This window comes from Hibiscus syriacus, unplaced genomic scaffold (assembly GCF_006381635.1).
Source record: "Hibiscus syriacus cultivar Baekdansim isolate YM2019G1 unplaced genomic scaffold, ASM638163v2 tig00110893_pilon, whole genome shotgun sequence".
NCBI lineage: Eukaryota > Viridiplantae > Streptophyta > Magnoliopsida > Malvales > Malvaceae > Hibiscus > Hibiscus syriacus.
In genome coordinates, this window is record NW_024062901.1 from 9973448 (window position 1) to 9991205 (window position 17758).

Below are 17758 nucleotides of genomic sequence, written 5' to 3' on the forward strand. Positions count from 1 at the left end.
GTTTGACATGGACCAATACTTTTTGGGCAATGCACACCGAGTTTGAGGAAGATAAGGTGGCGATGGCTTCGATGTATCTGGCAGGTGACACTAAGTCATGGTGGCAATCCAAGTTCAAAGATGGAGTGTGCTCCGTTAAGACTTGGGATGCGTTCAAGAATGATTTTAAGACTTTTTTTCTCCCTGAGAATGTAAGCTATAACTCTCGTAAGAAGTTGAAGGAATTATCCCATATAGGGACCATACGGGAGTTTGTGAGAGAGTTCTCAACTTTAATTCTAGATATAAAGGACATGTCTAAAAGGTATAAATTGTTTCATTTCCTTATGTTAGGATTCGATGAAGCTCTAATTGATCAACCAAATAAATTGCCAAGAGGCGGTGAATATGATTTTTTAGATTAGGGAATAAGGAGTAAAAAAGTACAATAATTTGCACAATGATTTATAGTGGTTCGACTTCTCAACCAAGTCTACATCCACTACCTAAGCTCATCACTTAGGATTTTATAAAAAATTCACTAATTTATTCTTTCTTTTTCTAGGGCAAAGAGATAATTTTTACAACTCCCTAGCTTTTCAAAGGCTAAGCTAGAACCAATCCCCTTTTACAAAGGATAAAACAAGTAAACAAGAAAACCTCTTAAAGGAAAGTGTTTACAAGATTTAAGCTCACAAGAAAACAATTAAAAGATTTACAATGAGATCAAAACACTAATATTTACAAGATAAAGGAAAATAAGAATGAAAAAAAAAATCTTCTATTGTGTTTAATTGCTTGGATAGGTGTTGTCTAACCTTCTTCAAGTGTCCTCAACTTGTTTTTATATGTTGGAATGAGTTTGTGGCTGTTTCTAGCCATTGAGTATGTTTTGGAGCCGTTGGGGATTAATTTTCTACAAAATAAAAATACTCAGGACAAGGAGTATCGGTACTCCTTTACTGAGTATCGGTACTACCTTTGTAATATTTAAATAAACTAGCCGTTGATGACTGTTGGACTTGACCAGTATCGATACTATGCTTCATGGTATCGATACCACTGTGTAAAGTAGTATTGGTACCCTTTGAGTATCGATACCTATTTTGCATTATGAAATTTGAGCAATTTGGAAAACAATTGGTAGTATCGATACTACCTAGAGAGTATCGATACTTCTCTTACTTTTGGTATTGGTACCACATGAATAGTATCAATACTATTCATGTAGTATCGATACTGTAAGAACAATATTGGTACTACGTACTGAGAAAACTGTTTTGTGCTAAAATTCTAGTTTAATGGACTTTTAATTATTTTTGAAAACTTTGAACAAATTCAATCAAGTCCAAAAAGCATTTTGTCTTAATTTGTTATATCAAAATATTACAAAACATAGTTCAACAATCTCCTCCTTTTTGATATAACAAAATATTTGAAAAAAAAATTTGGCAAAATTCCCTCTTAATAAAACATTTCATGAAAAAGATAAATATTTGGAAAATATTAAAGCTCCCCCCCCCCTTTTTCATTCTTGAAATTGAAATTTTCAAATTCATACTTCTCCCCCTTTCTGTTATATCAAAAATAATTTAACTTTAAAGTTAAAAAATAACCATGGAGAGTAAGTAATAAATTTTAGCATAAAATCATTTAAAAAATCAAAGACCCCCTCAATAGAAGCATTCCAAGAAAAATTTTGATTTTAAAAGCTTGACACTTAAAAGACATTGAATTTCAACATAGATGAACAAACATGTTAGTAGCACAAGAAATTCAATATATCAAACTCTAATATACTTTATGCAATACTAATTGTTGTATTTAAGTGCATGTGCATAAAGCTATCAAAAAATGTTATGCATTTGAAAAATTGATATAAATAGTTAGAGAGATATCATTGGCAATAAATCACATGCATAAACATTTAAATTAAGGTTAAAAATTAAAATTTTTAAAAACAAAGCATGAAAACCAATTTTGACCAAAATTCATTATGATGAACAAACACTTATGAAAAATCATTAAAACTTTAGAAAATGCTCATCACATTTCTTTTTAACATACCTGAGATAGAAAACATAAAATTATTTTTAAATCAAAACTCATGCCTGTTTAAACTAAATGAGCAACCAATTATGCAAGATAATTAAAATAAGCTTAGAGGTTACCCATTCCATATCAAGTGTGGATATAACATTTGAGTATCTTCATTTTCATCATTATTGCTCTCACACACCTACAATAGACACTTAAGTGGATTTTGGTATCTAAATTGCTTTGGATCCTTGAACTTTAGTTTCAATGTACTTGTCTAATTTTAAAATGTTTTCCTTTCTTTAAATGATAGGTATGTTCCATATGACCATGAAAATGACAATGTGAGCATTTTGCCATTTTTAACATAGATGAATTGTTTAGATAAATGATTTCTTTTTCTTCTATTAAGCATTCAAACATAACTTTCAATTCAAGATTTTCTTTTTTTAAATCTTCAATTTTAGTTGTTGAAAGCTCAAAATCATTTTCCAAACTTTCATTTTGCTTTTCAAACTCCAATTTAGCTTTCAAGAGAAAATCATCTTCAACTTTGAATTTTGAAATCAATTTTTTATTTTTGGAATTCATGGTCTCAAATTCCAAATACAATTCATCATATACAACTTGTAACTTATTAAAAGAATAAGAATTTGATTCACTAGAGCTAGAAGTTACTATTGAATCTTCTTCGATAGCCATGAGGCATAGATTGATTACTTCATCTTCATCATTAGAGTCATCTTCATTACTCAAGCCGCCACAAATGTCTTTTTCTTACTTGATCCTTTCTTCTTTAGGAGGGGACAATCATACTTGACATGCCCCATTATTTGACATTCGAAGCACACTGAGGGACCCTTTTTTTTTGCTTGATTCATGCTTCACTTTCATAGAAGTCACGAATCTCTTGAATCTTTTGAAGAGCTTGTTCTCCTCTTCTTCTTCATCTTTATCATTCACCTTTTTACTTGAGTCTTAATTACTCTCATTGGTGGATTTGAAGGCAATGCCTACGTCCTTCTTCTTCTTCTTATTTTTCTTTTCTTTATCTTCTTCTGTTTTTTCCTCCTTCACCATTAACTCATGAGTGAGAAGAGAACCAATGAGATCATCAAGAGTGAGAGTCTTTAGGTTCTTAGCTTCAATGATCGTCATCTTCTTCGATGTCAAGACTTTTGAAAAGAATAAATCATCTTCCTCACAAGCTTCTCATTAGGGATAACTTCTCCAAATCCCTTGAGACCGTTGACAATCACAGAAAATCTATTTGTCATAGCCTTAATGTCTTCATTCGGGTTCATCTTGAAATTCTCATAGCTATGATTGAGAAGACTAATTTTGGTTTCCCCCACTTCATTGGTTCATTCATGAGTGAATTGAAGCTTGTCCTATATCTCCTTGGCATTTGAACAATATGAGACTTTTCCATATTCATTCGGGCCTAAAGTACAAAATAGAATGTGCATAGCCTTTGTATTGAGTTGGAACTTATTCTTCTCTTTATCACTCTAATCATCCATCTCATTGGTTGGAATGGAGTATCCCTTCATAATTGAATTCCAAGCTCTTAGATTATTAGCTTGAATGATGATCATCATCCTATTCTTCCAATAGGCATAATTTGCTCCTTTGAAATAATGTGGCTTGTTGACCAGTTGAGAGTCTTCAATGTAGTAAGAGCCAGAGGTCGAAGAAATCTTCTCAGTTACGTCGGGAATGGATAGAGCTTCTTCAAGGATCGCCTCAAGGTTGTTAGACCTTCTAATGAGTTAGGCTCTAATACCAATTGTTAGGATTCAATGAAACTCAAATTGATCAACCAAATAAATTGCCAAGAGAGGTTGAATAGGCTTTTTGAATAATTTACACAAGGATTTATAGTGGTTCAACTTATCAACCAAGTCTACATCTACTACCTAAGCTCCTCACTTAGGATTTTCTAACAAATTCACTAATTTATTCTTTCTTTTTCTAGGACAAAGAGATCACATTTACAACTCTTTAGCTTTTCAAAGGCTAAGCTAGAACCAATCCCATTTTACAAAGGATAAAAGAAGTAAACAAGAAAACCTATTAAAGGAATGTGTTTACAAGATTTAAGCTCATAAGAAAACAATTAAAATATTTGCAATGAGCTCAAAACACTAATATTTACAAGAGAAAGGAAAATAAGAATGAAAAACTCTTTTCTTGTGTTTGATTGTTTGGATAGGTGTTGTCTAACCTTCTTCAAGTGTCCTAAACTTTTTTATATATTGGAATGAGTTTGTGGTTGTTTCTAGCCATTGGGGATGTTTTAGAGCCATTGGAGATTAATTTTCTACAAAATGAAACTGCCCATGATAGGGAGTATCAATACTCATTTATTGAGTATCAGTATCGCCTCTATAATATTTAAATAAACTATCCCTTGAAGATCGTTGGGCTTGACTAGTATTGATATTATACTTCATGGTATCGATACCACTGTGTAAAGTAGTATCGGTACCCCTTGAGTATCGGTACCTATTTTGCATTTTGGAATTTGAGCAATTTGGAAAACAACTAGTAGTATCGATACTACCTAGAGAGTATCAATACTTATCTTACATTTGGTATTGGTACCACATGAACAATCTGAATATTTTTCATGTAGTATCGATACTGTAAGAACGGTATCAGAACTACGTACTCAGAAAGCTGTTTTGTGCTCAAATTCTAGTTTAATGGACTTTGAATTATTTTTAGAAAACTTTGAAAAAATTCAATCAAGTCCAAAAAATAGTTTGTCTTAATTTTTTACATCAAAATATTATAAAACATAGTTAAACACCTTGTAAGGCTTAAGTCGTGGGCGAGGCATAAGTTGCAAAGGCAGAAGGTGCAAGATCTGACAGTAACGATGGTTGTTGTTAAGTGCCTTAATGATTATAATGATCATCATAGAAAGCGTAAGGTGCCTTCTACGATTGGAGTAAATGCCCAACAGGTGGGTGGGAACAAGTTGGCTCGAGAGGAGAAGACAACGGGTTTGAGAACAAATAGGAGTTTCCCTAGAAGGGACCCAACCCAAAATAGAGTCTCGACTGGTTCTGGATCGCATAATGTCCTCAAAGAAGTACTTTCAATGTTATTGTGGCATCAACAGAGGATGGATCTCAAGTGAAAGCTCACATAGAAGATAGAGAGCTTGAGACAGCTAGGATGGGTTTCATCCGATTCATAACCACCTTACAATCCCACCTAAGTAGCCCAATGAAGGATCTAGAGAGGGGATTGATGGATATGGACATTTTAGTAAACGGGAAAACCTCTAAATTTCTAGTTGACATGGGAGTAACATATATATTTATCTCACCAGAGGAAGCTAAGAAATGTGGATTGGTTGTCACTAAGGAGGTGAGACAAATAAAAGCGGTTAACTCAGCTATTTGGATGATATAAAGAGGTGCGAAGAGTATAAGTATCAAACTAGGGTCTTGGGAAGGAAGTGGAGATTTCACTGTTGCCCATATGGATGATTTTGATGTGGTCTTAGGGCTCAATTTTATGATGGAAGCCCAAGTGATTCATGTTCCAACGTCAAGCTATTTAATGTTCATGGGGGAGTAACTGTGTATGGTACCAGCTACGATTATTCCACGTCCTAGGAAGAAGATACTCTTAGCTATCCAGTTTAAGAAATGAGTGAAGAAAGGAGAGCCTTCATTCTTGGTATTTCTATTTTCCAAGGAGGATGCCAATTCTGGTAAGGTGCCCGAGGGTGTTCAGGAAGTGTTGAAGGACTTTGAGGATGTAATGCCAGATGATTTGCCGAAAGAGTTTCCTCCTAGAAGGTCGATGGACCATGATATTGAGTTAATCCTAGTAGTAAAACATCCTGCGAAGTGACCTTATCAGACGAGTCCTCTAGAGTTGGCAGAGTTAATGAATCAATTGGATGGATTGCTTCAAGCAGGATTCATTCGACCCTTGAAGTCAGACTTTTTGAGGCGCTTGTGTTCTTCTAGAAGAAACATGATGGGAGTTTTAGATTGTGTGTGGATTATATGGCATTAAATAAAGTGAATGTCAGAAATAAATATCTTTTTCCTATGATTGCAGATTTGTTTAACTAGCTGAGCAATGCCAAGTATTTCTCAAAGTTGGATCTCAGGTTAAGATATCATCAAGTGTTCCATGACTACCTTGATAAGTTCATAGTCATTTATTTGGATGATATACTGATATTTAACTCTTCCATGGAAGAGCATCATGAACATATTCGGTTGGTGTTGGTGAGATTACGATAGAATCAGTTATTTGTGAAGAATGAGAAATGTGTTTTCGCCCAAACCCATGTCTAATTTTTAGGCCATGTCATTGAGCAAAGGTGGATTCATATGGAGAAAGAGAAGATCGAGGCACACATGAGTGGATTAAGTGTACAATATATGGGAATGAGGCACTATGATGTTTATGAAGAGGTCATTATGAGTTCGAGCAGAGGATAAGGTGGAGCTATAAAATATAGAGTGATATAGTAAATGTTGTTCATGACAAGGCCGTCATGAGAATGAGTGGGGGGGAGAAGACAGAGCCTCAAGATGCGGATTCAAAAAGAATGGTTTGAGCAAGACAAATCACTTGGTATAGTGTCAACAAGTGAGAATCATAGATAATGGTAAACTTAAGGTACTTTGGTATCTTGGTATGAGGTATTTGGATTTGTGTTATATTTATATTAGTAAATGTTATTGAGATGGTGTATTTGGATTCGTATTATAATTTTTGGGCTAACAAATGTTTTTTTGTTAGTAGTGGTATAGTTTTTAGTGTTTGAGCAGGTATATAATTAATATTAAGGAAGGTTAGGACAAGAATAAAAGCGGGTGAGTCTTTATCCTTTGTCGCGAATGTTGCAAGTGAGCAATCGTGAGCCAGTTGGACCAAGTTTAGGCGTGGTGTTTATGAAGGGTTAAAGGACTTGAGTTTAGACATGTCTAAAATAATTGAATGCCCATATGTTTTGAGCCAATATGGTACCTTTGGGAGTGATTACCTAGATCTTGTCATATGTGGCACATCGTTTGAGATGTCGCAAAGCAGTAGGTACGTGAGGGGTAACATACCAAGTGATACGTCATATGGTTTAGAATTTGTGATGGTTTAACAACGTTGGTTCCTCAAGTTTATATCCTTAGAAAGAATAAGCTCAATGTCAATGGGAGAAAAACAAAGGTAACTGGGTATACTCTAACCAAAGTTATGAGTTAGGTGTCCCATGGAACGAATCATGATCTTAGTTCATGAGGGCAAGCGATGAACCTCATGAGAAGGGTCAACTTTATGTAACATGTAACTAAGATATGGTTTTAGTGTCGATGAGGACATCGACTAAAGTGAGTAGGGGAGGATGTCAGAGACATCTCATTTCCATGACATTACCCCGACAGTAACCCAATGGTGGGCCAAACAAATATGACCATGAGCCAAGGAAAAGCTTGAAGAATGAAGATGGAGGGCTTGTCAAGGTAACGACCTCAGTTCAGACACTCCAACGTGTACTGGTGTCATAACTGGTAAGTTTCTTTAGCTCTTTAAGGGGAAGTGATATGGTGTTGGGTCTCCACCATCCCCCTCACCCTGAGCTAGCATGTGGAGCTACCATGGTGTAAGCGACCTTCTCCTAGGTTCATGTGGAACCTAGGTGTTCGGGCATCAGGACCAAGCGGATGATACGATGTCTCTCTAGGATGATATCTAGGGATGGTTTGGGGCCAGTGAGCCTCATATCGCGCTATTGGTTGAGGAGTGGGGTTGCAACCTAGCATTTGTTATACCCTAGCATCTGTTACACCCGCGGGATCTCTCTTCTAAGAGTATTTGTAGATTTCGGGATTATATTATGGCTTGTGGACTAATATGTGGCTTGTCTATTTGGATAGGTTATTATGGGATCGACTAATGAACTGAGGGATGATTCTTAGCCAATGTGGCTTGGCTTCATGACGAGTTAATTTGAGGCTTGAATATATGTTGGGAAAGGCTAACTTGTCTGGGAGTTGTCCCATTCAAGTGCCGCATGACATAACAATAGAGTCGAGACGTTATGTCCGTGACACTTGGCACGCTTTGTCTTTACTTTCTAGGATGCTAGAATCCTCATTGGGATTTCCAATAACACGAGCATTTAATTCCTCTGTGACAAGATTATTTTCTCTTACCATTTTAGATTCCGACCGTTTAACTTGGCTCTCATCCTATAAGGATTCCAATGGGCATTCTGCCATCTTCGCTTCCTTCTCAGCGTACTTATCTTTTTTCACTGCAACAGAAAGAGTATTCGAGAATCATTTTTCTAGTACTCGAACTAGATAATATTACCATCTAATTTAATCTCCACCACTTCCTTAATTCTTCTTTCATGGTTTGTAGTGATTAGAATTGATAATTGTTCACAGTCCAACGAATGGAAAACATTCTCATCAAGAGCTTCAAAGTTGCCCCATAGCTCAGCTATACTTGAACAGGTTGCTTGATTCTAACAATGCAGGGGCAAACCATGAATTTCAAACCACATTACACTTTCTATCTACATCGGTGATTATTTCCACAAACTCACCTTTGTAAAAATCTCCTTCAAATAGGACCAATCAAGATCCTCTAGCAACATGAATAACTCATCATCTTCAATGGATATCAGAAACATCTTCCCACTCATTCTATATACTTTTATTTTGCCAAAACCCCAATTATTTAATCTCTCTAACATGTTGTTGGTACTACAAACCATTTCCATCTCACCGATCAAACATCTCTTCACCTTTAATAGCTCTTCGGATCAACAAAGCCTGATATTCGTTTCTTGTTGGTCTCCTTCATTGAACTTGAATTACACTTTTCTTCTACTTGATTCTTCTTTACTAAGTAGCCCAATTGTTTTTCTTCTAGATCTTTTCTCTTTTCTTCTCCGTTCTCCCACCCAATCCTCCACTAATCTTGTTAAGATTTTCTCCAGTATGTCATCCTAGCATTGAACTTTACCAATGACACAAATAGTCGAAATCCAAGTAGTGTGAAGCTGTTAAATCTCTCTATCGCTATAAATTTCTTTACTTTAAAAGTATAATTTTATTCAAAAATTTATTTTTAGAGTCAAAATTATATTTTTAACATTTATTTGTTATAATATGGTGTGTTTATAAATTTATAATTATTGGATATAAAGTAAACATGAAAATATTTCTCAACTTAAATTTAAAAGTTAATATCATTGAATTATAATCATATAAAAATTTTAAATTTAATTTAGAAAAAAAAACTTTAATTTATTTTTAATATGGTATAGTGATTAGATGATTGTGTTAACTAAGTCACAAATGAAGGCTTGACTTGGTGGCAATTGCACCTTAGAATCCCGCCAACCCTCAAGATGCTGGTTTGATCTTCATGGGCTCTATCCTTCTTTATAAGTTGTTTTTTCTTAATCGGATTCTGACATGTATCCTCATTTGGTTGGATATATTAAATAAATTAAAATTTTCAAAACAAAAAAAAATCTCCAATAAAATGGTGACATGTGTCACCATATGATTAGAGAATTAAATATATTTAATTAAATTAAAAATAGGACTACATTATATTTAATTAAATTAAAAATAGGACTACATTGATAGAATGTATAAATATTAAGGATCAAATCTAGAATTATACTATTTTAGTTAACTGACACGTCACATATTTCATTAAATATTAACTGTTAGTGGCTTGATTGAATCATTTAAATAGTTAGATGATATGATTGATAAAATTTTAAAAATGGTGGTCAAGGTGAAAAGAGGATATAGTTAGATGGTAATGGGTATAGTTTACCCAAACAAAAACTAAACTGTATGATTTTAGAAAAACTGAACGTTTAGGTAATAAAACAGATCAAAATTGATAATTTAGTTATTAAACGCATAATTTACCTAACTTAAACCTAAATCACCTAAAAGGCCATAAAACATTTAAAAACCCAATGAAATATACAGTCTGTTGTCTTTAAGGTAAAGTATGTATTTAGTCATCTAATTATTCTAGGGTTTTTATTTTGGTCACTTAACTATTTTTTTAAAATTATACCTAAATTTATATTTTTATTCTATTTTGGTCACCTATCGTTAAAAATTTAACACTAATATTGATGTGTCATCATAATGTAAAGCCACAACATCATTAAAAAATAAAAAAGATGTCACATCAATAATCCTATTTATTTTTTGACGGTGGGAGACCAAAACAGTAAAAAAAATTTAAATTTAAGTATAATTAAAAAAAATATGTGACCAAAACAGAATAGTAAGAATTTGGATAACTATATATTTTTCGCTATTTAAATTAATCATACCACATGTCACATTTGTATTTTTAAATCATATTCACAGTTCACGTTAGTCACCATTTTAATTGTTAATACAAACTTTCTTATTTTGAGTGCATTTCTGTGTTAAAAAAACATAATAATTAAGGTAAAAGAGATTATCTTGTGAGATTTGGTATAAAATATAGATATTCTTTTAATTTATAAAGTGATTTCAATAGTAAAATGAATATTGTTGTTTTAGATGATTTGAGTTTGAATAACTGCGTTTGTATGGTGTGTGTGAGTTATTTATTAATTAAGAAAATTCTAAACAAATAATATTTTATAATCACCTTAAACTATTAAAAATATATATACATATTTTTTATAATTTAAAAATATTCATCTATCCTTATAAAATACATGTGTTTTTTATGGTTAAAAACATTTACCTAACCTTATAAAATATATGTATTCTTTATGATTTAAAAATATTCACCTAACCTTTTAGGTATATTTGTGAGGAAGTTATCCTTGTCAATTATTTAATATTTATTTACATTCTCCCCTATAAATTCTCTATGATACAAACAATAAGTACACATTAGATTTAGCATGGAACCCACCGGAGCTCAAGATACAGAACGCCGATCAGAAGCATCTTATCTTCCAACCATTTGGGATTGTGAACTGTTCAAGTCCTTTACCACACCCTATTCGGTTAGGTTCCTTTCATTTTATCACCACTCATTAAACTACATTAATGGTAATCATAAAACACTTAATCACTTGTTTTTAGGTGGGGAGTCATGGGGATCGTCTGGAGGAACTTAAGCAAGCTGCAAGGAACTTGCTTGCTAGCCAGAAAGATGCAGATCGCCAATTGGAATTGATCAACACAATGCAACGATTAGGAGTGGCTTACCTTTTTGAAAACGAAATCCATGATTCTCTTACTAAGCTTATCCATCACAATATTCCGACTGATCTTTACACTGTTGCTATGCACTTCAGGATTTTACGCCAGAATGGATTATTCATTAGCACAGGTTAATTACTATATGCTATGTTTTTAAGAATTTATTCGACCAATTTTTTGATGACCGAAATGTAATATGTATACGTGTAGACGTGTTTAACAAGTTCATGGATAGCGATGGAAAATTCATGGACGGTTTAGGAGAAGATGTAATGGGGCTTTTAAGTTTATACGAAGCGTCGTTCCTTGGGATGCCAGAAGAACATGTTTTAGACTAGGCCCAGAACTTCAGTGCTGAAATAGTACTAAGGGAAAAGATGGACACGAGAATAAGTGAGGAAATACGAGAGTCCATGGAATACCCACAGCACTGGAGAATGGCATGGACAGAAGCACGAGACTTCATTGGTATCTACCAGAACCAGAGAGATGATGATGATAAGATGAGTTCGGTTTTGGTAGAGTTGGCTAAGTTAAATTACAACATCTTGCAATCCATTTATCTCAAGGAGCTACAGGAGCTAGTGGAGTAAGATCAAATTCTGATAAAATACAGACCAGCAATTTGTAAAATTATCCCTAAATAAAATTTGTATGTGCAGGTGGTGGGAGGACTTGAATGTCAAGGAAAGACTTCCCTTTGCCCGAGATAGGTTACCTGAAGTTTACTTTTGGGCAATGGGTGGTACCCCTCCGTGTCCCCAATATTCCAAGTGTAGGAGGAATCTAATGACGACTTGTTATGACAAAATTTATCCCGAATTGCAGATGGGATCTTAAGGCAGTAGAGGAACTTCCAGAGTACATGAAATTTCTCTACGAAGCCATCTACAATCATGTTAGTGAAATGGTCGATGACGCTTTGATAGATAATGGAATAGATACCCTACCTTAAGGAGCAGGTACAACCCAGTTGAACACATTCCAAAACCATATTCATATATTCATAGATTAAACTTTTCTTTTTGTAGTGGAAGCTTTATGTTGGAGCATATCTTAAAGAAGCAGAATGGTTGCACAATGGATACAATCCTAGTGCAGAAGAATATCTAGATAACGCACGGCTAACCGCTGGCATTGTTTTATCTATGATATATGGCATCTTTGGAGTGGCAGGACACAGTATTGATCGATATTTGTCAGAATTTGTGGAGGATTGGTCTCACTCTGATTTGGTTTGTATGCCTGCTTACTTTGCCCGGTTCCTTGACGACTTAGAAACTACAAAGGTTTGTAAACCAGGTTCACTCACTATATATCATATATAAACCCAACTCAATAATCTGACGTCACATTTTACATGCAGGCTGAAATGGAGAGGGGAGAATCAATGAATCTCATACATTTTTATATGATTGGAAAAGGAGTATCGGAAGACGAAGCACGAGATCACGTAAAGGGTTTGATAAGATATTTATGGAAAAGATTTAACAAAGCAGTAATCAAAGATTCAGTGGGAGCACCTGTTGTTGTCAAAGTTGCCCTACGTGTGACACGAAGCTGTCATCGCATCTACCGTTATGGGGATTTCTTTGGCCCTCAAACTAAACAAAATCAGGAATGCGAGAAATCAATCCTTGAATCCATCCCCATGGATCATTTCTGATATTTCACCCTCAAATTTGCTTATTATGTTGGTTTCATTAAGCCTTTTGTTCCTAAAATAAGCTAGTTTTAAGTATTTGTTAGCCTTATAATTTATTTTTAATGCTCTAGAAATTTAATAGTTATCAAGTAATATCCCATCTATTGCACTCAATGCTAATAAACTGTTTTTGCAATTCGTTTTTCTCAGATTTAATGCAACATTTTAATGTGTTAGAATGTTGATTGCTATGCAGTACTGTCTAAGCTAGTGTTACAATACCTGTTCATACGGTTACATTCGACAGTCCTGGATTATATTTAACATGTTTGAAAGTTGACAATTTTTGTTTGTAATCTTTTATTTATTATTGTTATATATCTCGACAAAAGCAACACATTAAAATTTGACTAAAAGACTTCTCAGTCGAGTAAGCCTTCGGCTATGAGCATTTATCAAGCTATTCTTGAAGAATAAAGGACTGAAGGAGAATGTCATCTTTTGATAATTATTTGTATGCAGGAGTAATTGTTGTAACGTCTGGAGGTGAAAGATTGTGGTGTTAATATAAAAATCAGGGTTTTAAAAAACGGTCCGCGACCGTGATTTCGGCCGTGATATAGCGGTTTCGTCGCCGTCCGAGTTATCCGCGACGGCCGCAATAGCGTCTGCGACAGCTGCAATAGTGCCCGCGACAGCCGCAATCACAGTAAATCCAAAATAACCGAAAACGCGATCGCAATTCAACCTATTCTAAACAAGTATGGGAGAAATTTACAATGGAGAATTGAAGGAGATTTGGGACATTTGTGAAATTGTGAAGAAAAGGATAGGTAAAAGGCCAGAAGGTAGACCTTCCGTGGGGAATGTTGTGAATATTTTAGATGACGAATCCATTAATATTTTTAAGGATGAACGCACATATATTAATATTTTTCATCAACTAATGTACAATGACTAATGTCCTTTTACCTATCATTTTCTTCAACTTCACAATTATTCATCGACTAAAACTTTTATACATCAGATTTGGGACAATTGTTCATCCCAACCCGCTTCAGCGTTTGGTTTCGTCGACTAATGTACAATGACGGATCTATTAATATTTTCAAGATGAATACACATATATTATTGATATAAAATTTTTATACAGTTGACTACGACTAAATTTTAAAGTGGACCAAAGAAAATTCAAATTTTAGAGTAAATACATATTCGTGTTTATCTAAAAACAAGCTGCATCCGCCCCTGCTGAAGTACATTCATGCCTGGTTAGTGGCTCAAATTCAACGACAGTGTATAAGGATGATAGAGATGGCACCATAATCTTGAGAAAGTATGAGATCCATCATGCATCTTCCTAGAAGGGATTAAGATTTTTATTTGGATAAATCATATTTATATATTCAAAGAGAAGCAGCGAAATGCTACAATAAAACTAGAGTATTAAAAAAATCCACTATACTCAATCAAAAATCTCCCAAGCTATACAAAGATTATTATTCACATATCCTACTCTGTTCACCTTCCTGTTAAAAAGCTGGAACTGAACAGTGGCCTTCATCAATTTGAACACTTCATGGTTGCTTCTGGCCAACCCCTGAAAATCCTTCGATTATGCTCTTCCCAAATAAAGCAAATCGTCGCACTCCAAGCTAACTTTAAGATAGTAGACCAAAGCGAGCAACCTTTCAAGGTAGCACATAATTGATGACTTTCGTTTCTTTTTTATTTATTTTTCCTGATTGATTTCAAAAAAAACATAATATATTATCACTTTCATTTTTATTTAATTTAGATATAGCCATTGAGGGTTAGCTATCGTTATATTTTTAACGGATTATTGATGTGACATAATAAATATATAAAATTAAAAAGAGTAAATTACATAAATAGTCACTAATATTTGAGTAAACTTTTATTTTTCTACTTAAGTTTATAAAATAACAAATTGGTCAATACCATTTTGTGATATATGTCTTGGGATGGGAACAAGATCCGAACTCAATGAGTTCCGACCCGACTTGACCCGGCCCGATTGGGTTATATTTTTTTATAAAATATCGGGTTTGAGTCGGATTTTTTAGACAATATGTTTGGGTTGAATTTGATTCGGTTTTAGGGTGAAAAATAACTGACCCGACCTGAAAAATAATGTAAATTTACCTTATATATGTAGGGATAATTACAATAATAACCCTTTATATTTTTTTCAATTAGATCTCTATTTATATTGAATAAAAATAATATTTTTATAAATATATTTATTTCGGGTTCGGGTTGGATGAAGTCATCCCTAAATTTGGGCCAGGCCTGACTTTCGATGAAGGGTATATATTTTTGGGTCGGGTCAGGTTGATCGAGAACCTAACCCGACCCATGCCCATCCCTATATACGTCTCCCTAGGCAATTTCTTCATCCCCTTACTCCAAACCGCCCGTTAATAGAAGAATTATAAGGAATTATTTGATGTTTTAGTGACCAATTTATTATTTTTGAAATTTTAGTGAGGAAAATAAAAATTTACTCAAACATTTGTGACCATTTGTGTAGTTTACCTTTTTTTCATTTTTATATATTCATTATGATAAGTCAACAATCCGTTAAAAATCTAATGACAGTTAACCCTCAATGACCGCATCTTAATTAAATAAAAATGAAAGCGACTACGTTTAATTAAATAAAAATGAAAGTAATCAAATATTATAATTTTTTAAATTAGTGAGAAAAAGTAGACAAAATATAAATGAAAGTAATCAATAATTTTGTTAACTTTTTTATGCACTTGGTTCTTGTGTTTCTAGAAATGTTATTAATGAATTAGGTTTTCTAACCTGGAATATTATGTACGGTTAAAGTAATTAGCTGATTTTTACTAAAAAAGTTATGAATCTAAGATGAGTATAAATAATGGTATTTGTTCTACATATTCTTAAATGAATTTGTGTTTTATTAAAAATAAATAAATCTAATATTATTAATATCTAATCTCAGGGTTCTCATTGACGTCAAGAGCAAAAGTTCAAAATTGATTTAACATAAAACTAATATATTTTAGGGTAAACTACATATCTAGTACTTAAATTATCAATTTTGATCTGTTTTAGTATTTAAACTTTTTTATTTTTCCAAAACCATACCTAACATTTAGTTTTTGTCTCATTTTAGTACTCCACCGTTAAAAATTTAACTTTAAATTTTGAATAAAAAATTTTAAGTTTAGGTACTAAACACTTTTTACACATTTGAAATTGCATCCCTCTATTTTTTATTCAATCATTTAATCCCTCTACCAGATAATGCAATAAGAATTTTCAAATTATACTAATGTTGCTCCGCATGACGGCCAAAATATCTAAAATAGAGGTAAAAGTCAATTGATAAAATTAAGGGCAAACTACATAGTTCGTCGAGGTAGTTTTTGTTTTTTCCCATTGATGTTTCAAAAGTTACAAATCGGTCCCTAACATTATCGATTGGTTACAAATTGGTCACTCAACGTTAACAGACATTAAAGGACGTGACGAAAAACATACTTGGCGTGTTAAGTGCTTACATGGACTTAGTTGGCTAGGTTGAGAGCCATGTTGGAGACCAAAATATCTCTAACGGTCACCTTCTCTTCTCCTTTAATAATTAACCCAATCCAAAACTTAAAAATTAGAGTTTTTTAGTAAAAAAAATTGTCATCTTCTCATTTTCTCGTCTTCTTTAAAATTTTTGTCTGAAAATTGTAAGAGAAAATCCGATGAAGATGGAAGACTACATAGATATTTCGCTTTGCAACTATGGATGCCCAGCTAAAGTGACCAATGCTTGGACGAATGAAAACTGTAGGAGGAGGTTCTTTGGCTACCGAAACTATGGGAAGAAGATGAGCAAAAAATGTCTGTTTTTTTTTGTTTGGATTGATCCTCACATGGTGACTCAGCAAGATTTGTGTGCTTAGAGTTGTTGAAAAAACTGAGAAAAGTGAAAAGGGAAAGAATAAATGAGATGATTTTCTGAATTTTGTCTTGCTTTTATGTCTCTATAATCTTTGGCTTAGCAAATGAAGAATGCTTGGATTTTTTTGGGTTTGATGAAGGTTTTTGTTGAACTTTTAGTTGAATGATGGAATGAAACTTTTTGTAATGGTTGATTTTATTTTGTAATGGTAGAATTATGAAATGAAAATTTATTTTGCATTGATAAATTATGGGATGAAAATTTTCTTTTTGTATTTTACTACAAGAACCAAAACAACTTAAAATGAAGTTTAAATTAGATGTTGAAAATTTGAACCTGGTAGATAATGAAACCTTGGTATAGTTTAATATCACAAGCTGATACAAATCAAAATATGATGTAGTTCAATATCAGCAAGCTGATACAAGTCAAAATAACAGTTTGTGAAACATGCTCTAGTTCATAGATAAAATACAAAAAATATGAACAACAGAATTGATATACATCAAAGTCACCATAATCAAAATAATGGTTATCCAACAATGAGTCAATATTTAGAAGTAGCATGTATATGACAAAATAAGTAAAGCTCCAGATAAACTACACAAAAAGTCCCATCGTCACTTGGACATACTTCAGTCTTCTGCCGTAGTTTGATATTCTTGAGTAGGAGGGTTAGAATCACAAGATTCTTGACTGGCAGTCATCGAATGGAATGTTGATGGTGAGTTTGATTTCGTTGATTGGATCCAACTTCATGTTGTTGATGTTGGTTTAGTCTTCTATTACCACTAACTTCTCCTCTACAAGTCCTCTTATTTTAGTTAGGTTTTTCGCACTGGGAACAGTTGCCCACCTCATCTTTCTTTCTTAGTTTAGGTCAATTGTTGTTTCCTTCATCAGTTTTCTTTCTATTTTTCT

At 33.5% G+C, this 17758-nt stretch overlaps 1 pseudogene; it reads left to right on the plus strand.

Annotated features, from left to right (window-relative positions):
* Nucleotides 1-10939: 10939 nt before the first annotated feature.
* LOC120145703 lies at nucleotides 10940-12909 on the plus strand (annotated as a pseudogene).
* The last annotated feature ends 4849 nt before the right edge of the window (nucleotides 12910-17758 follow it).